The sequence below is a fragment of the Balaenoptera borealis genome, assembly GCF_965194805.1.
Source record: "Balaenoptera borealis genome assembly, chromosome: 8".
NCBI classification, from domain to species: domain Eukaryota; kingdom Metazoa; phylum Chordata; class Mammalia; order Artiodactyla; family Balaenopteridae; genus Balaenoptera; species Balaenoptera borealis.
The window spans coordinates 67,443,348-67,468,946 of NC_138865.1; the positions used below are offsets into that span (position 1 = coordinate 67,443,348).

Genomic DNA, 25,599 nt, shown 5'->3' on the forward strand with positions numbered 1-25,599 from the left:
TGCTGGATTTTCTCAGTAATCCTGAAGTATTTGTCACAGTTTATTGTGTGACACGGAACTGTGTGGGCAGGAATGATAAGGGCTGAGTTGTAACAGAGATAAACGCAAAGACCTGCATTTGTATTTTAAAAAAAAACAAAACTATGCCATTAACTGATGAAATAATGAAAACATTCTCAAGAGGAGCATAAATGTGAGAGCAGAAAAAGATATAGGAAAGTCCTTCCCCTTGGAAGGGGAAACAGGCTCAAGCAAAAGATTGGGGATAGATTCACAAGTTAGTTTCCTTCCACGGTAGAGGAGATGTACTTTTCTGAAGGCATCAGCTATGGAGAGAGTCTAATTTATCCCAGGTCTAGTAATATAAACCGAAAGACAAAGTCAGGAGTGTGAATCAGGTAGACGGACAAGCAAGCAATGTTTTTTACTTTGAATCATCCAGATATTTTAGGACTATTCATTTCAAAGTTTGGTTGGATATGGCAAAAATTATTTTCAAAATTTCCTCTGCCTTTTATCATATCTATATCTCTACATCAGTCCTTTCATTCTTCATTATAGTCCCAAAGAAAAAGGTGTTCCTGACAAGCAGGTCCCTCCTTCCCTTAAGATAACTGAATAAGTTTAATGTTGGTGCATAGAAACTAAAATAATTTCCCCATCTGTAAGCCAGGAATTAATAACCTCCTTCAGGTAAGGATGATTATTTGGCAAAATATGCAAAATGTCTATTATAATTATGCTGTACTTTACAAAAAAATTTAACTTAAAACATTTGAGGTATAGTACCAATTCACTAAAAATATTTTTCTTTATAAAAGGATCCATACCAAGATTCACTCTTCAAAATAGAAATTCCCCTTGCATAATTATTAGTGTACAGAGTGTTAATTCCTGAGTCCTTATTTAGATTAAGGATTCTGCCTTCTTTCTTTGAGAACTGTCCTCTTCACCCAGAGTAGTCAGCCTCTAGCCCCTGTGTTACGGTTTGTGACCCTGCTACCCACACCCCTTGATCGCACCATGAGTTGTCACCTGACTCAAGCTGAGCCATTCATGATCTCCCTCCTGAGGAAGTTGGAACTGGGATTCAAAGACAGTTGCTCAGACTTTTTTGTTCTCTTAAAGTGAAGTTACCCATGCTCTAAAATTATGGCTGCCATTTGTATTCATGTACATGGAGTTGCACAGAAAGCTGACTTGCTTTGGGAGAAAAGAATTGACACAGACAGAAGAGAGAAAAACAAGAGTTCACCAAGAATGAATCCTCTTAGCTTTTCAGCTTCCTCTTCCTTATAAGGCCCAAAGAAACTTCCTGTATTTGGTATCTTGAAAATACTTCCTTATGACAAATTTCCCTTTTTAACTTAACCCGATCTAGTAGTGTCAGAGTACTTGCAATGAAATAACCTGGAGTGAGACAGATATTATAGTACACTGATGAGAAGAAAAGAAAAAGAAAAGAAAAAAATATTCTTCAAATTACAACAGGGAAAATGTATGTCTTTTTTTTTTTGTAATATGAGCTCCTCTCATTTATTTTTTTGATTCAAAATTTTTGTAGATTATACTCCATTTAAAGTTATTATAAAACGTTGGCTATATTCCGTGTGCTGTACTGTATGTCTTTTAAAAATCCAATTTACCCACCAATTTTGGAATTCTATCTTCAATCATAAAGTCAAGCATAACTATACAAGCATTAGTCACAATCTAAGACATTACACAGAACCCATGGGTTAGCAGAAAATAAAGATACCTCCTCCTATAAAACATCACTCCTGTCACCACTGTTCAATTTTCTTTTCTAAATCGCTTCACTCTACTTTCTCTGTAACAATAATTTTGTGAGTTTTCTGGGCCATAGTTATAATAATTGCTGTGGTCACTCCACGCTATCTACACTACTGACCAAAGGAAAATCTGATTTGATATTAAAGCATCATAATGATGTGGTTAAATACTCTGAATTTCAGTGTTACCTGTGAAATACATAAATGGACCAGAAAATGCTGCATGACATAGTTCTCAATTTTAACTTCCACTCCTAACTGGTTACATACCTCCAGTGTCTATAATTTGTCCTTAACTAGACCTTTTTCCCCCCCTTTCTCTTGATGCCTTCTCTTCCTAAGGTTTTGAGGCTGTGCTCCTTTATCTCTACATCATGAGAGTTGATCAAAGGGAAAACCAGTGTTTTCCTCCTTGCAGGGGCAGCTGGCGCTGAGGGAGCACCTTCTTTCGGGTAGTCTTACTTTATCCACGTTTCTGTCCTTTCAGTTCTCTTCTGGACCTAAGGCCTATCACAGTGACCTATGCCTGAATATGTTTACCTGAAATTTTTTTTTAAAGTCACCTACGTCTTTCTGGACTATTGTTGAGATTATGCTAATTGAATGACTATGAGGTGCTTTAAAGCCCACTGAATCAGTCTCATGCAAAAGTCATACATTTTAAATAACTGTTATTAATAACTGATCAGACTGCAAGCCATTTATTAGGGATTGAATTCTGTCCCCCAAAAAGTTATGTTGAAGTGCTAACCTCCTGTACCTGTGACATGTGGAAATAGGATATTTGTTTGTAATTAGGTTAAAATGAGGTCATTAGGGTGGGCCCTAATCCAGTAGACCAGTGGCCTTATGACTAGAGAAGACAGAGACAACAGGGAGAAAACAACCACGTGAAAGGGAGGCAGAGATTGGAGTGATACATTTATAGCCAAGGAACACCTGGGGCTACCAGAAGCTGAAAGAGTCAAGGAAGAAATCTTCCCTAGAGGCTTTGGAGGGAGCATGGCACTCCCAACACCTTGATTTTGGACTTCTAACCTCCAAAACTGTGAAAGAATAAATTTCTGGTGTTTTAAGCCCCCAGTTTGTGATATTTTGTTTCAGCAGTCAAGGAAACTAATATACTACCCTACATTCCTCAAACTGAAACTGAGAAAAACCAGGAGAATAACTTTCTTCTTTCATCCACACCTAATACTGTCTCCCACTGAACACTGATATAACCATTCATTTGGAGAATAAAAACAAATACTATTTCTTTGGTTTCTCCATTTGTGTAATAGTGGTTTTGTTTTTTTGACTTTTGTTTTGTTTTGGTTTGGTTTTTTTTCCTCTGTCGCCTTCATCTGTTATAAATCAAGCATGAAATGATGTAATAGTCCTCAGGCAAACTCTCTGGCTAGGTATTCTAATGCTACAAGAACTTTAGTATTGTGTGCTTTCCACTTAGATACCAATTCAGCTCTTTTACTACCCACAGGAAATGTTCTGGGGATCAACAGCACTACAAGTGATAAAGTTTTTAGTAGGAATGATAACTTTGGAAAAATTTTTAAATAACTGCTAATTACTGGAATAGACATGTTTTAAGGCTTTTGAAAGGTTGTCTTGTACATTTTAGCATCTATTATCCTCATTAAAGGGCTTATAAGTATATTTGTTGAGCAAGCTACTTTTTTCCTTTTTGATCCCAAAGTAAACATTAATACATACTACTTGTGGTAAATCCAACTAATATGGAAGATAAAGTATACAAAGTGGAAGTTCCTCTTGATCCTCTTTTCCTAGCCCTCTTTACTTCCCAGAGGTAACCACTGATAACTATTTCGTGTGTGACTTTTCAGAATTTTTTCTAAGCATTTTCCTACTTATTTCCTATAGATTTAGTTTTGAACTCTATAAACCAAATAGATAATTCTATACTTTTTTGTGTTACCATTTTTTCACTTAACACCTTCTGAAGACCTTTCATTTCAACATTTATTGCTTTCCCTCATTCTTTTTAACTTTTTACACAGTGTCCAACAAAATGGGTAATCATAACTTACCAAATAATTCCCCCATTTATGAACATTTAGGTTTGTAATTTTCACAATTAAAAACAGTGCTAGGACTTCCCTGGTGGCACAGTGGTTAAGAATCCGCCTGCCAGGGGCTGCCCTGGTGGCGCAGTGGTTAAGAATCTGCCTGCCAATGCAGGGGACACGGGTTCGAGCCCTGGTCTGGGAAGATCCCACATGCCGCGGAGCAACTAAGCCCATGTGCCACAACTACTGAGCCCACGTGCCACAACTACTGAGCCCGCCTGCCACAGCTACTGAAGCCCGCATCCCTAGAGCCCATGCTCCGCAACAAGAGAAGCCACCGCAATGGGAAGCCCGCGCACCACAACAAAGAGTAGTCCCCGCTAGCCCCAACTAGAGAAAGCCCGCGCGCAACAACAAAGACCCAATGCAGCCAAAAATTAAAAATAATTAATTAATTTTTTTAAAAAACAGTGCTAAATTTGAACGTCATTGTACATACATTCCATGGGCACAAAAGTATTCCCTAGGATAGACAATTAGACTCTCTGAGCCAAAAGAAATATATATTTAGAATTTGGTGGCTATTGCCAAATTGACTTTCAAAAATCTCATACTAGTATATCAATGCCCATTTCTCTACAATCTCACTAACTCTGGATATTATGAATCTTTAATTTTAGGTAATTTAAATTCCAAATAACATTCATTCTAATCAATCGACATATATTTTTTAAAACACCTATTATATGACAGGTAGTCTGCAAATGTTAGACATTCACTGGTTTGTCACACAGCCACTATTCTACCTATCCTTGCCTCCATAATTTGTCTTTAATACATTTTAAAGGAGACATAACGTTAGATTATAAAATTCACCAACCATCTTGATCAAGCAATTATTCAATCATATTCAAATATAGTTTTGAAATTAGCTTCCTTGTACCATTTTTCTTATGGGAGAAAATGATTCCTTTGGGAAAATGCTGGTGAAATAACAAAGGCCAGAGATTTTTACTAGCTGGGGATTCTTTTTTTTTTTTTTTAATATTTATTTACTTATTTATTTGGCTGCGCCGGGTCTTAGTTGTGGCACGTAGGATCTTAGTTGCAGCATGCGGGATCTAGTTCCCTGACCAAGGATCGAGCCTGGGCCCCCTGCATTGGGAGCACGGAGTCTTAACCACTGGACACTCAGGAAGTCCCCTAGCTGGGGATTCTTTATTCAACCTTTCTGAACTTCTGTTTCCTAGTCTCCACAATGAGAATAATATGGGTGCCTACCTTTTAGAACTAATTTCAGGTTTTAATGAGATAACATAGAGAAAACAACAAATTCCTGATGGTAATGTCACAGTGCGTGCAACACACCAGTCATGCTTGAAGAGCTTTATACGTATTAAATCATTTGAGCCTCACAACAACTCTAGGAGATGGCTACCTCTGTTATCTTCATTTCAAAAATAAGAAATTGAGACCAGAGAAGAACTTTCCCAGGGCCTTCCAGAAACTCTGCAGAGGCAAGATTGAATCCCAGAAGACCCAGCTTCAGAGCTAACTCTCATACCAACTCCACTATACTGTCTCCTGTAGAGGTAATCAAGCAATAAATATTATTTCCTTTATTCTTCGTGCATTATACCAGAGTCTATGAGATACACATCCCTACCTACAGGATGTTAAATATGCTGATAGAAGATGATTCATTAAAATCTTTTTTTTTTTAACATCTTAATTGGAGTATAATTGCTTTACAATGGTGTGTTAGTTTCTGCTGTATAACAAAGTGAATCAGCTATATGTATACATATATACCCATATCCCCTCCCTCTTGCGTCTCCCTCTCACCCTCCCTATCCCACCCCTCTAGGTGGTCACAAAGCACCGAGCTGATCTCCCTGTGCTATGCGGCTGCTTCCCACTAGCTATCTACTTTATATTTAGTAGTGTATATACGTCCATGCCACTCTCTCACTTCATCCCAGCTTACCCTTCCCCCTCGCCGTGTCCTCAAATCCATTCTCTACATCTGCGTCTTTATTCCTGTCCTGCCCCTAGATACTTCAGAACCTTTTTTTTTTTTAGATTCCATATATATGTGTTAGCATACAGTATTTCTTTTTCTCTTTCTGACTTACTTCACTCTGTATGACAGACTCTAGGTCCATCCACCTCATACAAATAATTCAGTTTCGTTTCTTTTTATGGCTGAGTAACATTCCATTGTATATATGTGCCACATCTACTTTTTTTTTTTTTTTTTGGCATTCTGGTCAATTTATTTTTTTTTAATTTTATTTATTTATTTTTTTAAACATCTTTATTGGAGTATAATTGCTTTACAATGGTGTGTTAGTTTCTGCTGTATAACAAAGTGAATCAGCTATACTTATACATATATCCTCATATCTCCTCCCTCTTGCATCTCCCTCCCACCCTCCCTATCCCAGCCATCTAGGTGGTCACAAAGCACTGAGCTGATCTCCCTGTGCCATGCGGCTGCTTCCCACTAGCTATCTATTTTACATTTGGTAGTATATATAAGTCCATGCCACTTTCTAACTTCGTCCCAGCTTACCCTTCCCCATCCCCATGTCCTCAAGTCCATTCTCTATGTCTGTGTCTTTATTCCTGTCCTGCTCTTAGGTTCTTCAGAACTTTTTTTTTTTTTAGAGTCCATATATATGTGTTAGCATACAGTATTTGTTTTTCTCTTTCTGACTTACTTCACTCTGTAGGACAGTTGTTAGGTCCATCCACCTCACTACAAATAACTCAATTTCGTTTCGTTTTATGGCTGAGTAATATTCCATTGTATATATGTGCCACATCTTCTTTATCCAGTCATCTGTCGATGGACACTCAGGTTGCTTCCATGTCCTGGCTATTGTAAATAGAGCTGCAATGAGCATTGTGGTACATGACTCTTTTTGAATTATGGTTTTCTCAGGGTATATGCCCAGTAGTGGGATTGCTGGGTCGTATGGTAGTTCAATTTTTAGTTTTTTAAGGAACCTCCATACTGTTCTCCATAGTGGCTGTATCAATTTACATTCCCACCAACAGTGCAAGATGGTTCCCTTTTCTCCACACCCTCTGCAGCATTTATTGTTTCTAGATTTTTTGATGATGGCCATTCTGACCGGTGTGAGGTGATACCTCACTGTAGTTTTGATTTGCATTTCTCTAATGATTAGTGATGTTGAGCAACCTTTCATGGGTTTTTTGGGAATCTGTTTATCTTTGGAGAAATGTCTATTTAGGTCTTCTGCCCATTTTTTGATTAGGTTGCTTGGTTTTTTTATTGAGCTGCATGAGCTATTTGTATATTTTGGAGATTAATCCTCTGTTGGTTGTTTCGTTTGCAAATATTTTCTCCCATTCTGAGGGTTGTCTTTTCTTCTTGTTTATGGTCTCCTTTGCTGTGCAAAAGCTTTTAAGTTTCATTAGGTCCCATTTATTTATTTTTATTTCCATTTCTCTAAGAGGTGGGTCTAAAAGGATCTTGCTGTGATTGATGTCATAGAGTGTTCTGCCTATGTTTTCCTCTAAGAGTTTTATAGTGTCTGGCCTTACATTTATGTCTTTAATCCATTTTGAGTTTATTTTTGTGTATGGTGTTAGGGAGTGTTCTAATTTCATTCTTTTACATGTAGCTGTCCAGTTTTCCCAGCACCACTTATTGAAGAGGCTGTCTTTTCTCCATTGTATATTCTTGCCTCCTTTATCAAAAATAAGGTGACCATATGTACGTGGATTTTATTTCTGGGCTTTCTATACTGTTTCATTGATCTATATTTCTGTTTTTGTGCCAGTACCATACTGTTTTGATTACTGTAGCTTTGTAGTATAGTCTGAGGTCTGGGAGCCTGAGTCCTCCACTCCACTTTTCTTTGTCAAGATTGCTTTGGCCATATGTGTATGGGTTTATCTCTGGGCTTTCTATCCTGTTCCATTGATCTATATTTCTCTTTTTGTGTCAGTACCATACTGTCTTGATTACTGTAGCTTTGTAGTATAGCCTGAAGTCCAGGAGCCTAATTCCTCCAGCTCCATTTTTCTTTCTCAAGATTGCTTTGGCTATTTGGGGTCTTTTGTGTTTCCATACAAATTGTGAAATTTTTTGTTCTAGTTCTGTGAAAAATGCCATTGGTAGTTTAATAGGGATTGCACTGAATCTGTAGATTGCTTTGGGTAATATAGTCATTTTCACAATGTTGATTCTTCCACTCCAAGAACATGGTATATCTCTCCACCTGTTTCTATCATCTTCAAATGCTTTCATCAGTGACTTATAGTTTTCTGCATACAGGTTTTTGTCTCCTTAGGTAGGTTTATTCCTAGGTATTTTATTCTTTTTGTTGCAATGGTAAATGGGAGTGTTTCCTTAATTTCTCTTTCAGATTTTTCATCATTAGTGTATAGGAATGCAAGAGATTTCTGTGCATTAATTTTGTATCCTGCTACTTTACCAATTCATTGATTAGCTCTAGGAGTTTTCTGGTAGCATCTTTAGGATTCTCTATGTATAGTATCATGTCACCTGCAAACAGTGACAGCTTTACTTCTTCTTTTCCAATTTGGATTCCTCTTATTTCTTTTTCTTCTCTGATTGCTGTGGTTAAAACTTCCAAAACTATGTTGAATAATAGTGGTGAGAGTGGACAACCTTGTCTTGTTCCTGATCTTAGAGGAAATGCTTTCAGTTTTTCACCATTGAGAACGATGTTGGCTGTGGGTTTGTCATATGGACTTTAATATGGCCTTTATTATGGCCTCCTCCTACTTTCTGGAAGGTTTTTATCATAAATGGCTGTTGAATTTTGTTGAAAGCTTTTTCTGCATCTATTGAGATGATCATATGGTTTTTCTCCTTCAATTTGTTAATATGGTGTATCACATTGACTGATTTGCATATATTGAAAAATCCTTGCATTCCTGGGATAAATCCCACTTGATCATGGTGTATGATCCTTTTAATGTGCTGTTGGATTCTGTTTGCTAGTATTTTGTTGAGGATTTTTGCATCTATGTTCATCAGTGATATTGGCCTGTAGTTTTCTTTCTTTGTGATATCTTTGTCTGGTTTTGGTATCAGGGTGATGGTGGCCTCTTAGAATGAGTTTGGGAGTGTTCCTCCCTCTGCTATATTTTGGAAGAGTTTGAGAATCATTAAATTCTTAAGCTTTGTATTAACATATAAGGAATCAGGTAACATTATTTATATATAATGTAAAACAAAGCCTTCTTTACCCAGGGATAAATTCTTGTTTGCTGGAACAGCTGCTGGCTCCTATGTTGTAGAGTAGTAGTTCTCAGAATGTGATCCCTGGACCAGCAGTAACAGTGCTACCTGGGAACTTATTAGAAATGTAAATTCTTGAGCCCCAACTCGGACCTCCTGTATCAAACCCTGGAGGTGAGGCCCAGTCACTTGTGTTCTAAACAAGACTTCCATAAGATTCTGAGGCATGCTAAAGTTAAGAACCACTGAGTCCAGGTCTTTTGAGCATGAGCCGTTCTGTTCTCCTTGCTTAGCATTGCAATAAACCTTTCTCCACTCAAAAAACAAAACAAAACAAAAAATAAACAAACCACTATTGTAGAGAATCCATGTAATGGGTGAAATGGAAAGAAAAAAAGTAAGCCAGAGAGCTCAGGATGACATTCATAATAAACAAGCCATGCACAGAAGAGAGGGAGGGGAGAAAGATGAAAAATGCATGAGGCCCAGGTATAGTATCTGACTTGAGGGATGAACAAAAAGAAGAGATCTTTATTTCAAGTTTCTATAGTATGTGGAAGGAAATAAGAGATGGATGGCAAAGAGAATTTCAAAACATTTTGCTTTATGTTATAAATTGGGTACACTTTCATACCCTTAAAAAAACCCTCAAATTTTCTCTTCAATTACTCTTGGCTATTAACTTGTACTTATTTGAATACAGTTACTATATAATGCCTAGACCATATAGGAGCCCCTAGTTTTATTAAGATTACATTGTTATAATGCAATGAATTTAAATTGATAGCATTGAGTAAACAATACAAATCAAATTCTAAAATCAGAAAGGGTTGATGCTGAATAACCTTACAGATCATAGAGATCACTGATAAGATACAATCATCAAGTCTAAATTTCATATTCTACAAGTTACAGAGGCTGCAAAGATGATGCAGCCCAAGCAATGTACCTATTTTTTGTCAGTAGGGTAGGTGTAGGAAGAGTCTATTGCATAAGCACTCAAAGGTACCCTTGTAGACTGTGAAGGCAGGAAATATATCTGTTTCTTTCCCCACCACATATCCAGTATCAATCAAAGTTTGACATATCATAGGTGCTAAATAAATCTTGTCATATAAGTGAATTAATGAAAAAGAACAATGCCAGAACAAATATGAGGGTTCAGTGACCAAATCCTCTGTACCAATAATACCCTAAGCTATCAGGAAAAAAGTTACCACTTTACTCCCTGGGTAGAGGTCTGGTTATGGAAGTAACTCACCTTAAGGAAAGAATTTGAGGTTCAGAAGTTTAGTCTGGAGAAAATGACTGAGTATCAGGAGGTGTGATGAGTGATAACTGAGTTAAGCACAGGATGTTGTTGTTCAAGATTGCCATCCAGCCCAGCCATCCAGCACCTGTGTCACAGTCAGGAAGGGAATGGAGAGAGAGAACATGTCAAATAAAATACTGATATATCCAGGGCCTTTATAAGAAACTGAAAGCTCAAGGTAGAGCTTTCTGTGGCTCAGTTATAGACCGCAACCAGGGAGATATCCCACTGGAAGACCTTGGTCTGAAGTTGTAGAAGTCAGAGTTGCTGCTTCAGGGAAGCCAAAATGGGTCATTACAAGTGCTACAACAGTAACCATAGCTGCAGCCAGGAATTGGGGTAGTGACCTTCCCTGGGCCCCTCCCTACCTTCCTATATCCACATGTCTTGCTCCATCACATCCTTCAGGTGAGATGTAATTGAAACTGCAATATCTCCCAGCCCCCAGCACTCCCTACACCAGTACCCTGATTTGTTTTTCTCCATGACACTCATTACCAGTTCACATACAATATATTTCATTTATTTGTTTGTCTGTCTTCCCTCAAGTAGAAAGTGAGTTCCATGTCTGTTATATTCATACTATACGCCTTAGCACCTAGGACAGTGCATGGTACATGGTAGGTGCCAATAAATATCTATTGAATGAATGAACTTTTCATTCATGTATATTTTTGCTATACATTCTATTAGGTAAGTAATATCTCTATTTTACAGACAAGAAATGAAACTCAGCGAAGTTAAGTGGCCCAAAGTAACATAACCACTAAGTATTGGGTTGGCCAAAAAGTTCATTCGGGTTTTCCCATAACCTCTTACGGAAAAACCCAAACGAACTTTTTGGCCAACCCAATATTAAAGTTGCTATTTGAAGCTAGCTCTGTCTCCCCACAAAGATGTCCTCTTAAAGTAGATGTCATTTGAGCTTAAAAAGTGGGTAGTACTGGACTATTTTCATAACTTATATCGTTTCTTTTAAAAACTTACATTATGTTCTGTAGCTATAACCTTCATGTTTACTCTATTCTTATTCCTACAGTAAAAGAGATTCAACATTCATCAGTCATTCTGCTACAGTTTCTTCATCTCTCAGTTCATGCTTTAGTAGTTTCTTCTAGAAGGGCTCAGGGGGGAATTCCCTGGCAGTCCAGTGGTTAGGACTTGGTGCTTTCACTGCCAGGGCCCAGGTTTGATGGCTGATTCGATCCCTGGTCAGGGAACTAAGATCCTGCAAGCTGTGCAGTGTGGTCAAAAAAAAAAAACCACCCTAGAAGGGCTCAGGGGAACTAGGATATATAAGTTAGGGTCCTATGAGAAGCAGATGCCAGGATAAAATTAGATGTGCAAGAGATTTATTAGGAGAAACATTTGTGAAGGGTAAAGGGAAAAGAGAGCAGGAGTAGATGGGAAGAGCCTTCAGACCATGATGAAAGCCTGAGACCTGGTGAAGTACAGAAGGAATAAAGGAGGATTGGGTAGTTCCTCAAAGGGTTAAACAGAGTTATATGGACCAACAATTCCACTCCTAGGTATAGACACAAGAGAAATGAAAACAAATATCCTTTCAAAAACTTGTACACAAATGTTCACAGAAATATTATTCATGATAGGCAAAAAGTGTAAACAACCCAAATGTCTATCAACTGATGGGTGAATAAATAAACTGTGGTGCATCCCTACAATTAAATATTTTCAGCAACAAAAAGGTAGTAATGCTACATGCTACAACATGGATGAGCCTTTAAAACATGCTAAGGGAAAGAAGCTGGTCACAAATGACCACGTAGTATATGACTGCTCTTATATGAATTATCCAGAAGGGGCAAATCTATAGAGACAAAAGTAAATTAATGGTTGTCTAAGGCTGTGGGGGATGGCGAATTTGGAGAGTGACAGCTAAAGGGTATGGATTTCTTTGGGGGGTGGGTAAAGAAAATTTTCTAAAATTGATTGTGGTGATGGTTGTACAACTCTGTGAATAGAATGAAAATGATTGAATTGTACACTGTAAATAGGTGAAATGTATGGTATGTGAATTATATCTCCATAAAGATTTTTTAAATGAGAAAGAAAAATAGAGGATTGGGTAGCAAGACTCAAAACTGCAGTACCACTCAGAAAGTCTTGACCGGGTCAATAGGGAGTCTTCAAGCAGAAACTGCCTATTAGAGGAATTGCACGTGGAGCAAAAATGACCCATCTCTGGTACTCCTACCATGCTGAGTCACTGGCTAGGAGAAGCCTGAGGGAGCTGGGGGGGAGGGCTCTCAGTGTCAACTCTGCAGTAAAACTAAAAGTGGACCAACTGGAGGCCTTAAGCCAACTCCACACCTCCCAGCAGGTTCCCTTCAGCAGAGCACCTCCATTGGATGCCCAAAGTAAAAGAAAGCAGGTTACATGGGTACAATACGGACAGCTGAGGCTTCTGTTCACCAACTGATTCTCATTTTTCTTTCCTATGTATAGGAAGCAAGATCATCAACCGACAGTGAATTTGGGTGAGAGGGGTAGAGATGTTGAGGTTTGAAGATAAAAACGAAGGCACGAAGAAGTCATCTAGAAGAACAGAAGGATGAAAAGACCAAGGAGATGTAGTTTGAAAACCAGGCAGTGTTAAGAGCCCACTAGACGGCAAGAATTCGAAGTTAGACTCATCAGCATGGTTGTGGGTTTTTCTCCACCCACATTCAGCTGCATGAGACAAAGTTCAGAATAGAGAATGCTTAATTAAAACAGTGTTGGAGATTTCCTGGATGAGTAAGAGGAAGTGAAAAAGAGGCAAGGAAGTTGAGGGTGTATGCAAATAACTGATTATAATAGTTGATCATGGAATTTTAATTCGGTAAGCAAGGAAGTGAAGATATGAGGTAGATGAGAGCAACAGAATAGAATTAGTGGTTTGTCCAGTAGGGGATTGTTTGAAGGACTCTTGGAGTTAGGGTACCTGAGAGAGTGACCTAGAAATAGAGGAGGTGGAACTACAGAAGGTAGTAGGGTTTCAGGGAAGCTTCTGCTGTCAGTTTTCCAGCTCTATTCCTATTACAGTCATCCCTCAGTAACCAAGGGGGACTGGTTCTAGGACACCCTTGGATACCAAAATCTGTGGATGCTCAAGTCCCTTATATAAAATGGCAGAGTATTTGGACATAACCTATGTACACCCTCCTGTATACTTTAAATCATCTGTATTACTTATAATACTTAATACAATCTAAATGTTATGTAAATAGTTGTAAATACAATGTAAATGCTATGTAAATAGTTGCCTGCACGTGACAAATTAAAGTTTTGCTTTTTGGAACTTTCTGGTATTTTTTTTCTAATATTCTTAATCCGCGGTTGGTTGAATCCACGGATGCAGAACCGATGGATACAGAGGGCTGACTATACTCCAAACAGGTTTTGCCTGTGCCTCATGCTTTGGAGAGCTATCGTCTGCTGACCTAGTCTGAGTTCAGCAGCCACGAGGAGTCTTCTCTCACACAGTCCCTCCTCATATTTTGTGCTTCACGATTACAGGCATACCTCTAAGATGTTGAGATGTTTTGGCTGTGGTGGCAAGTCACATGAATTTTCTGGCTTCCCAGCGCATATAAAAGTTATGCTTATACTATACTGTAGTCTACTAATTATGCAATAGCATTATGTCTAAAAAAACAATGTACATACCTTATTTAAAAAATACTTTATTGCTAAAAAATGCTAACCATCATCTTAACCTTTAGCAAGTCGTAATATTTTTGCTCGTTGAGGATCTTGCCTCGATGTTGATGGCTGCTGACTGATCAGGGTAGTGGTTGCTGAAGGTTGGGACGGCTGTGGCCATTTATTAAAATAAGACAACAATGAAGTTTGCCGCATTGATTGACTCTTCCTTTCACGAACTATTTCTCTATAGCCCGCAGTGATGTTTGATAGCATTTTACCCACAGTAAAACTTCCTTCAAAATTGGAGTCAATCCTCTCAAACCCTGCTGCTGCTTTATCAACTAAGTTTGTATAGTATTCTAAGTCCTTTGATGTCATTTCAACAATCTCCACAGCATCTTCACCAGGAGTAGCTTCCACCTCAAGAAACCACTTTCTTTGCTCATCCATAAGAAGTTAGTCCTCATCCATTAAAGTTTTGTCATGAGACTGCAGCAGGTCCGTCATATCTTCAAGCTCCACTTCTGATTCTAATTCCCTTGCTACTTCCACCACATCTGCAGTTCCTTCCTCCACTTAAGTCTTGAACCCCTCAAAGTCATCCATCAGGGTTGGAATCAACGTCTCCCAAACTCCTGTAAATGTTGATATTTTGACCTCTTCCCATGAATCATGAATGTTCTTAATGGCATCTAGAATGGTCAATCCTTCCCAGAAGGTTTTCAGTTGACTGGGCCCAGATCCATCAGAGGAGTAGCTATAGCCTTACAAAATGTATTTCTTAAATAATAAGGCTTGAGGTCAAAGTGACTCCTTGATCCATGGGCTTCAGAATGTATGTTGTGTTAGCAGGCATGAAAATAACATTAATCTCATTGTACCGCAGAGCTCCTGGGGTGACCAGCTGCATTGTCAATGAGCAGTAATATTTTGAAAGGAATCTTTTTTTCTGTGCAGTATGTCTCCACAGAGGGCTTAAAGTATTCAGTAAATGACGTTGTGAACAGACGTGCTATTGTTCAGGCTTTGTGGTTCCATTTATAGAGCACAAACAGGGTAGATATAGCATAATTCTTTTTTTTTTTTAAGTGTATAGGTTTGAGAGATAAATATTTATTTATTTATTTTTTAGCTGTGTTGGGTCTTCACTGCTGCGTGCGGGCCCTCTTCAGTTGCGGTGAGCGGGGCCCACTCTTCATTGTGGTGCATGGGCTTCTCATTGCGGTGGCTTCTCCCGTTACGGAGCATGGGCTGTAGGCGTGTGGGCCTCAGTAGTTGTGGCATGCAGGCTCAGCAGTTGTGGCTTGTGGGCTCTACACTGCAGGCTCAGTAGTTGTGGCACACAGGCTCAGTAGCTGTGGCTCACGGGCTCTAGAGCACAGGCTCAGTAGTTGTGGCACACGGGCTTAGTTGCTCTGCAGCATGTGGGATCTTCCCGGACCAGGGCTTGAACCCATGTCCCCTGCATTGGCAGGTGGATTCCCAACCACTGTGCCACCAGGGAAGTCCCTAGCATAATTCTTAAGGGTGCTAGGATTTTCAGAATGGTAAATGAACACTGGCTTCAAATTAAAGTCACCAGCTGCATTAGCCCCTAACAAGGGAGTCAGCCTGTCCTTGAAGCTTTGAAGCCAGGCATTGACTTCTCCTCTCTAGTTATGAAAGTTCTAGATGCCATCTTCTTCCAATGTAAGGCTGTTTCATCTACATTGAAAATCTGTTTTTTAGTGTAGCCACCTTCATCTTAGCTAGATCTGGATAACCTGCTGCAGCTTCTACATCAGTGCTTGCTGCTTCACCTTGTACTTTAATGCAAGTTCTTCTGAATTTTTGTATAATCACATATATTTCAATTTGGGAATAAAAATTATTTTCTCTGTTAATTTTGAATAGATCTTCTCACTGGCATTTCCATTTCCTAGAATTATGGCTGACTCATAAAAAGTCAACAATGAAAGTTTTTTTAATAAATCACGAACAACTAAATTTACCTAATGGCTACAAGCTATTATATAAATGAAGATTTCCAAATGTATGCTCCACTTAAGTCTAACTGAATTCCTCATAATAGATTTCTTGTATTCTCTGTACATTGAATCAAAGGATTCCAGCCTGTGCTCAGAGGGATCAGAGGTTGTATGGAAACGGTTCAGGCTTTCCAGAAACAGTGGCATATCTTCCCATCAAACAAAAAAAATTTAAACAGCATTGTAAAATTTGTATAATTATTATGTCTGCTTTATACAATGGGTTTTGCAGATAAATTTTTAAAGAACTTTGCCACTGCTCTAGTACGCTGAACCACCCAATGCTTGAATCTTTTTTAAAACCGGTCTGACAAGTGGTTCTATCTGAAACATTTCAATGTTATCTGGGACAACACATTTTTCCCTAATTGTTTAATTAAGTATCCCAAATAAAATATCATTTACCAGAATTTTAAGTGTAGGCTAATTAATTATAATTAACTATCTTAAAGTACGGACCTCTATATAAAATCCTATATTCTATCTTTTTATTTTTTTAATTGAAGTTTCATCCAGATGGCCATACAATGGCAAGACTCACTGCTACTCAAAGTGTGGTCCACGTAACCAGCAGCACTGGTATCACCTGGGATCTCGTTGGAAACGCAGAATCTCAGTGCCACCCCTGCTGATTCAGAATATGCATTTTAACAAGATCCCAAGGTATACATACATGAACATGTGAACATATATGAACATACATATATGAACATGAACAAACATGTATGAACATATATGTTTGAGAAGCACTGATATAATTAATTCAGAGCAAAGAGCATATCCGTATTAGGCATGAACTAGTTTACATGGAGAAGAGGAGGATGTTCTCAAAAGGTTACCAAACTTGGCCACACATTTTAATTATCTGGGGAGAGTAAACAAAAAATACTGATGCCTGGGTCTCACTCCCACAGATTCTGACTCAATTGGCCCAGGGTGAAGCCTGAGTATCTGGATATTTTTAAATTCCCCTGGTGATTCTAATGTACAGCTGAGTTGGAGAATCACTTCTCTAAATTAAAGGTTCCTAATGTGTGGTTGCATGTGAGAGTCACTTAAGGAGCTTTTTAAAAATACCAGTGCTGAGGACCCTACCCCCAGGGGCTCTGATTCAATTTGTCTAGGGAGAAGCCCAAGCACTGGTGTTTTTGACAGTTTCCCAGTTAGTCCCAATGGACAGCTAGAGTTGAAACACAACTTTACATGATGCTGATAAACCCAATCTCAAATTAAGGTGAAATTCATAATATTAGACTAGAACTGATAAACCACCCTCACCACCTCCTGTCCCATAAGATATAGGAATCCAGCAGGCATAAAAAAGATACTCGTGAATACTCATACTCAATTTCTGGAGCCTTGCATAGCCAGCAATATCCCTAAATATTTCTGCTTTATTGGAGATCTATAGCTGTGGCATAGAGTGAAGCCCACTTCATTTAGCAGCCCTCAAAAGGCTTGAAGGCTCAGACGGAGAACACACAGTTTGTGTAAAGATAGCCACTCAACTTGGAAAATACTTCCCCAGAACCTACTCTAACAAAGCCCTTCTGCCATTTCCTTCACCTTTCAGCACCTTGCCTGCCTCGGCACGAGAATCCCCAGCATCCCTGCCTATGTAGGTCCAGGTCTATAAGGTAAAAATTAGGAGTACCTGGAAAAGGAACCACAAAATAATTAAAAGCACAACAAAGAAGCAGAACCTTCCATAGAATCATCAACCAAATTTTAAAATAGAGCAAAAGCATTCTCACCTTCATTTATCATCTAAACATGGGGGATGCATTGTACTACATGGAACTCTAAGGTATCAATGCCAATACCAGCAAATTAACACTACTTTAAGGGTATGACTCAATATTGACATGGCCCTTGAAATTAGGTCTAGATGCAGTTACTTAGATTTTTTTACATGTTTGAAATAGTTGATCATAATATGTAATCCTCAAGGAGTCAGGCCTCTTGGCTACTGAAGAAATAAACCATTATTATCATACCATGCTTGGTTCAGCACTTTCTAGACTGACCCTTGTCAATGAGGGAAAGGAGGTTAGTATCAGAACCTCACTGGATATGTGTATATGTGTGTGTGTGTGTGTGTGTGAATGTTATGTTTATTAAAAGAGGCATAAATTACAGGCTGAGAAATATTACTCTACAGGGGAATCTGTCCTCACCACTGCAACATAGTATTAAGCCTACTTATGCTGAGCATCTAAAGACAGCTGTTTCTTGAATGAACATTTGACATTTGTTTTTGTGATCAGAAATATGGCTAGTAAAGAGTGGCATTCAATTTTTTTTCACCTTGAAATCTCTAGTGCGTCATATAAATCCCAACCTAAAACAACTTGTAGAATACTGAAAGGTGGACTGTCACAGTGATTTGTTTGCCAAGTTTCTCTCTGAACAAGAATACATGGTAATTATTTCACAAAGTAATTTGGAAGCAACTGAAGAATAGGACTTTATCTTATAGTTGTTGTAGTTCTCACAAAGCTAGAACAATAAAAACTCTCTCAATACATACTTATTGAACTGACTTGAGATAGAGAAAAGCCAGATGGCATGTCCAGAACTCTTTTACCCGACTCTTCCAGCACTCCCATCAGGGAGGACAAAAAAGAAAGTTCCTCTATCATGTTAATGATGATAATGGATAAATAAATTATGAGGCTCAATTATATAAACTTAAAATAATTTTCTACATAATTTTATCCTTTATTTTCCAGGACATTAAGTAAATGATTAAATTATCCAATGTCTTGAGTGAGGGTGGGTTGTATACCTTGAGTAAATATCTAAATAACTATTAAGAAATTTGAGTTTATTTAGACTAGCAGTAACCTTTAAAATTGACCTAATGAAAAATAAAGGTGTTGATGAACATGTGTTTAATATGGAAGAGATATTCTTAGACACATTTGTATACTATGTGAAATTTCCGCAGAGAAATCCATGATACCAAAGAGGTCTATGCACATGAATGACAAAACTGAAAATATTGCTTATCTGGATAAAAGACTATATTTAACATTAATTTTAATATCAGGCTTTAAGCCTCAACATAATCCTTAAAGAGAGGAGCTCTCAAGCTGGGTTTTTTAGTCAAAACCACAGGCACTATGTCTAATTTTACTTCTTTTTTTTTTTTTTTGCCTTTACTAATATCAATAACAAACTTCCATTCTGTTCCTAATCTTCAAACTAATTTAGGTAATTTGGGGAGATTACTTTCTTTGGAACATTTTCTTAAGTGAGATTTTTCAAACTTGCTTTATTTTTTAAAACTCAGGAAAGGCTCTCCTACTTCCTTTTCTGTCACAGCTTAAGCCTCAAGCCTTAGTACTCACAGTGGGATCAGACCAGCAGCATCAGAACAACTTGGGAACTTGTTAGAAAAACATGGTCTTAGTCTCCACACAGGTGTACTGCATCAGGTTTCACATTTTAACAAGATCTGGGGGTAACTTTTAGGCACACTGCAGTTTGAGAAGCACTTCTCTAAAAGATTAAGGGAAAGTAAAAGTATATATTACTTCTCAAAAAGTCTTTTGTCAGTTACAGAACCACTGCAGAAAAATTCAAAGTTTAAAATTACTTATGAGGTTGGAGTACAAATTGGTATAATCCTTTTGACAATTTAGTAATAGTATCAGGAATGTTAAAATGGTTATACTTGCAGACCTAGTAACTACACTTCTGAAATGTATCCTAAAGAAAGAATCCAATGAAATGATAAGAGCTTTATGTACAAAAGATGTTCCTTGTAGATATATCTAAAAGAGCAAAAAATTAGAAACAAATTAAAAGTCCAATCCAATAACAGAAAAATGATAGAGTCTGTCATACAGAGTGAAGTAAGTCAGAAAGAGAAAAACAAATACAGTATGCTAACACATATATATGGAATCTAAGGGGGAAAAAAAAGGTCATGAAGAACCTAGTGGCAAGACGGGAATAAAGACACAGACCTAATAGAGAATGGATTTGAGGATATGGGGAGGGGGAGGGGTGAGATGTGACAGCGTGAGAGAGTGTCATGGACATATATACACTACCAAATGTAAAATAGATAGCTAGTGGGAAGCAGCCACATAGCACAGGGAGATCAGCTCGGTGCTTTGTGACCGCCTGGGGGGGGGGGTGGGATGGGGAGGGTGGGAGGGAGGGAGATGCGGGAGGGAGGAGATATGGGAACGTGTGTATATGTGTAGCTGATTCACTTTGTTATAAAGCAGAAACTAACACACCATTGTGAAGCAATTATACTTCAAAAAAGATGTTTAAAAAAAAAAAAGATAGACAGTGTCAAAGTGGACCAAAAACAAGATCCAACTATATGCTGTCCACAAGAAACCCATCTTAAATCCAAAGACACATAGATTTACTAGGGTATTGCAAATTAAAACAACAATGAGATACCACTCACACCTTTTAGAATGACCAAAATCCAAAACACTAACAACACCCAACACTGGCAAGGGTGTGAAGCAATAGAAATTCTCATTTATTGCTTGTGGGAATGCAAAATGGAACAGCCACTTTGGAAGACAGTTTGGCATTTTCTTACAAAACTAAACATACACTTACCAAATAGTTAGCAATCATGACTCTTAGTATTACCCAAATGAGTTGAAAATTTACACCAAAACCTGCACACAAATGTTTACAGGACCTTTATTCATAATGGCCCAAACTTGGAAGCAACCGAAATGTCCTTTAGTAGGTGAATGAGTAAATAAACTGGTACATTGGAACAATGGCATATTATTCAGTGATAAAAAGAAATGAGCTATCAAGCCTTGAAAAGACACGGAGGATACTTAAATTCATATTACTAATGAATTTTACTAATGAAATTACTATTACTATGAATATTACTAATAAAAAAGCCAGTCTGAAAAGGCTACATACTGTATGATTCCAACAATATGACATTTTGGAAAAGACAAAACAATAAAAGGATCAGTGGTTGCCAGGGGATTGTAGGGGGAGGGATGAATAGATATAGAGGATTTTTTTAGAGCAGTGAAACTATGTTTGATACTAAAATGGTGGATATATGTCACTGTATATTTGTCCAAACCCACTGAATGTATAACACCAAGAGTGATCCCTAGGGTAAACTATAGGTTTTGGGTGATGATGTGTCAATGTATTCTCACTGATTGTAACAAATGCATCACTCTGGTGTGGGATGTTGATAATAGGGTGGTTTTGTGTGCCTATATGGGGACAGGGGTGTATGGGAAATTTCTGTACTTTCCACTCAATTTTTCTGTCAATCTAAAATAGTTGTATCCCTCTTCTACCAAGGCCATCAGAACCTTGGCTGGTAGCTAGGGATTCCCTGGGATTTGGGGCAGCAGCCAGGGAGGGGGTGCCCGACCTAGGGTAGGATTTATAGCTGTAAATGCTTACATCAAAAAAGAAATCAGGGCTTCCCTTGTGGCGCAGTGGTTAAGAATCAGCCTGCCAATGCAGGGGACATGGGTTCCAGCCCTGGTCCAGGAAGATCCCACATGCTGTGGAGCAACTGAGCCCGTACGCCACAACTACTGAGCCTGTGCTCTAGAGCCCGCATGTCACAACTACTGAGCCCGTGCGGGACAACTACTGAAGCCCACGTGCCTAGAGCCCGTGCTCGGCAACAAAAGAAGCCACTGCAAGGAGAAGCCCGCGCACCGCAACGAAGAGGAGCCCCTGCTCGCCATAGCTAGAGAAAGCCTGCATGCAGCAACAAAGACCCAACGCAGCCAAAAACATAATAATAATAAAATAAAATTGTATATAAAAAAAAGAATGACTAATAAACTATGGTTATTTGGAATTAGGTAATGGCAAACATTTTCTTGAATTTTGGAACCCTAGTATCTGCCAACATTATTAGCTTGACAGCTTTTCAATACTTAAAAACTTTTCTGATAAGATTGATAGCGCTATTAATAAATGTCATTTTTAAAATTTTGTATAATCAGATGTGTCAACATTTGAAAGATCTACATAAATCAGTAAACCAATATTCTGCATCAAAAGGCACTGCTAAGCAAATGAATAGGCAAGATACAGACTGGGAGAAAAGATTTGCAAATCATATACCTGACAAAAGATTTATCCAAAATATATAAAATCCTACAATTCAATATTAAAAAAGCAAACAACCCAATTAAAAATGACCAAAGATTTAAACTGAGATTTCACAAAGGAAGATATAGGAATGCCATAAATACATGAATAAGTGCTCAAAATCATTAGTCAGTGAGATACTGCTCTAAATGCGTAAGAGTGGTTAAAATAAAAAGACTGACAATACCAAATATCAGTGAAGATGTATAACAACTGAAACGCTTATACACTGCTACTAAACTAAGCTGTGTTGAAAAATATTATAGTAGTGGTTGCCTTTTGAGGGATAGGTATGTGGGGATGTCTGAGAAGATGTGGTGGCCCCCAAGCTCTAAGCTTATTCAGCTTTCTGCTTTGCGGAGAACTGCTTGTCTCTTTCTTGGTATGCACTCCTGACGCTGCGGTATTGAGCGTAAAAAAGGAAAATGGCTTGTGGCCAGTTTCGTTCCAGGTGCCTGCTCTGGATCTAAGAGCCCCTGGTTGTTCCCCAGAAGAAGGACGTGCTGCCCTGAGGGGGAAGTCTGTATCTCCAAAGAATGGCCCATAAGGCATGCTGACGCATAGATAGTGGCGCATAGATAGTGGCGCATAGATAGTGGCGCATAGATAGTGGCGCATAGATAGTGATGCATAGATAGTGGCGCATAGATAGTGGCGACAGAATTATGTGGAAATACAAGGTTTACTGATGTATTGTCTGATATTCGTTCCGTACTAAACCTATATATACATTCATGCTCTTTGAATAAACTTGCCTTGCAACCATCAGTTGTCTTGGCCCTTCTGACCCCATACTGGTGCTTTTCAGTTCCTTACCCCTCACCGCCAGGAACTTCTAGCTTTCTGCAGCCGGTCTGCGGCAAGAAGAAGCATGAGTGAACTGTCTGGGAAGGTGGGAATATTTTATATTTTGACAGGGGTTTAGGTTACCCAAGTATATGCATTTGTCAAAATTCATTGAGTGGTACACTTAAGATGGTGAATTCCCAATATGTAAATCTTACCTCAAAAAAAACCCCATAAATAAATACTGAACTCATTAATAATATGTATGCTGAAGTACTAGCTGAAGTATACTGATGTTTAAACTTATTTTGAAATGCATCAAAAAATAAGATGGATTGATGGATGGAGGGATCAATAAATAGATGGTTGGATAAATATGTGATAAAGCAAATTAACTGCTAATTGTAGAATCTAGTTGATGAGTATATATAATTCACCGTGTAGATGTTTCAGTTTTTCAGTATATTTGACAATTTTCCTAATAAAATGTTGGAAAAAAACTATGTATAAAAAAGCCTGATAGGAAACACACAATTGAATTTAGATGTTGCAACTTTGGAAGACTCTTCAAGTTATTTATAACGTTGCATATTAATCTTAAACAAAAAAATGTACTTCATATTTTTAAAACTTCCTACATTTCCTTGAGGAAGAAACAAATAGGTGTTTTTTTCATCCTATACTAATCAGTGGAATACAACTTTCTAGTTAAACAATTAATCCATTTGAAATGTTAAACACATGAGAAAATGAACTTTACTGTCACAGTTAAATCATTTTAATAAGGATAAATTACTTGAAGCACATTTTCTTCGAGCAGTCATAGGGCATTATATGAATTTCAGGGGTCAGAGTTTAGATGTCCTCAAGAGCTTCACATTCCGACTACAGCGCTAGTACTAAGCAGTTGTCACTTTATTTAGAAAATGTAACCTATTAGAGATATCTTTAAAATGGCTATTAAAATGCCTGACTCACATTCCAAAATACTATGAAATAAAATAGAATGATGGATATAAAGACACTTTAAAAAATTAAAGTCATAAAACTCTGCTGAGACGTTATTAAAACACATTCCTCTCTTAGTCCATGCTGAATACTGGCCTTTGGAAAAGCATAAATATTACTTTTATGCATTAGTCAAAGAATTAATCAAATCCTGCAGTCCTTTTGATTGTAAAAAATGATTGCTATTACTCGTTAAATTACCCTAGTTTTGTCTGTTCAAGAAAAAAAAGCCCTTAAGGCTATAGGGATCTTGCCTCACTTGATTGCTTCCAGAGTGCCAAGTAGTGGGGGTGTTGAAAATTGTGCTTTCTTCATTAATGAGGGATAATTGCTGGTTAATTAGAATATGGAATTTCCTTTTTCTTTAGAAAAAAGGCAAAGAGATGTGCTTTAAAGTGCCAGTTCCATTTCAGGAGGAAGTCCACTAAGCTGGGGCAAGAAATGTCAGACTCATGCTTTAGTGTCCCCATTTATCCATCTAGGCAAAGCTAGATGAACTTTCTGAAACTGAAATTACTCCATCTTTCTCTGCTATTGACCAATTCTCTAATCCCTCATATCTATACAACTTCTAATCTGAATCTAAAAAAACAGGAAAAATATGGAGAAAGGCCGCTGTTAATTTAAAAAATCAGACAAAAAAAAATTCCCTAACCAGTTTTTCTTGAATCTATTACTTGCTTTTACTCAGAGCTATCAGCTCTTTTTCCCTAGAGTTTAAAGTTGCGGAACTTCCCTGGTGCTCCAGTGGTAAAGAATTCGCATTCCAATGTAGGGAATGCAGGTTTGATCCCTGGTCGGGAACTAAGATCCCACATGCCGCGGGGCAACTAAGCCTGTGTGCCACAACTACTGAGCTTCAACTAGACAGCCCGAGAGCCGCAAACTACAGAGCCCATGTGCCCTGGAGCCCATGCGCCACAACTAGAGAGAAGCCCAAGTGCCTCAAGGAAGAGCTCGCACGCCACAACAAACAGATCCCGCATGCCTCAACGAAGATCCCATGTGCCTGCAACTAAGACCCAACGCAACCTAAATAAGTAAATAAATAAATAAAATATCTTAAAAGAATTTACCTTTCAAAAAAAATAATAAATAAATATAGTTGTTGTTGCAACTTATCTAGCTTGAACTCAGATTTTATTTATCCCTTGCCTTTGCTTTTTACACTAAAACAAATACAAAAATTTCCTAAGAAGTGTTCTCATTTTGAAAAATTAAAACAGAAACCTCCAGTTTAAAACTTTTGCCTTAAATCAGCTTCTTTTTTAAAAGAAGGCTTATTTTTGTAGAGATCCACAACATAGTAAAGTTTACAACCACAAGGAACTTCTTTTCTTGAGTCACCTTTTCTTACCATATAGCAGTTCTTACCAAGTGATTTCCTTTCAGGGCACATTTTACTCACTGATTACAAACTCCTAAAAACAAGTGGTGTGTGTGTGTGTGTGTGTGTGTGTGTGTGTGTGTGTTTGTGGGTGGGTTGGTGTGTGTGTGTAAAATCCAAAATCAGAAACTCACCTACAAGTGAACCAATTCCTACTTGGCCAGACACCCAACATAGTCGTAAGAAGGAATTGTCATTAAAATGTAGTGAGCCTGTACATTCTTTAAAAGAAATATGAGG

At 38.1% G+C, this 25,599-nt stretch overlaps 1 protein-coding gene across 3 annotated transcripts in view; it reads right to left on the minus strand.

Annotated features, from left to right (window-relative positions):
* The window catches only part of JAK2 (Janus kinase 2), a 248,006-nt gene that overhangs the window by 164,131 nt on the left and 58,276 nt on the right, over positions 1-25,599 (minus strand). For all 3 annotated transcript variants that reach the window (XM_082404344.1, XM_082404352.1, XM_082404354.1), the window contains one exon: positions 10,324-10,459. The gene's annotated coding sequence lies outside the window, so the exon portion shown is untranslated. The remainder of the gene's footprint in view (positions 1-10,323; positions 10,460-25,599) is intronic.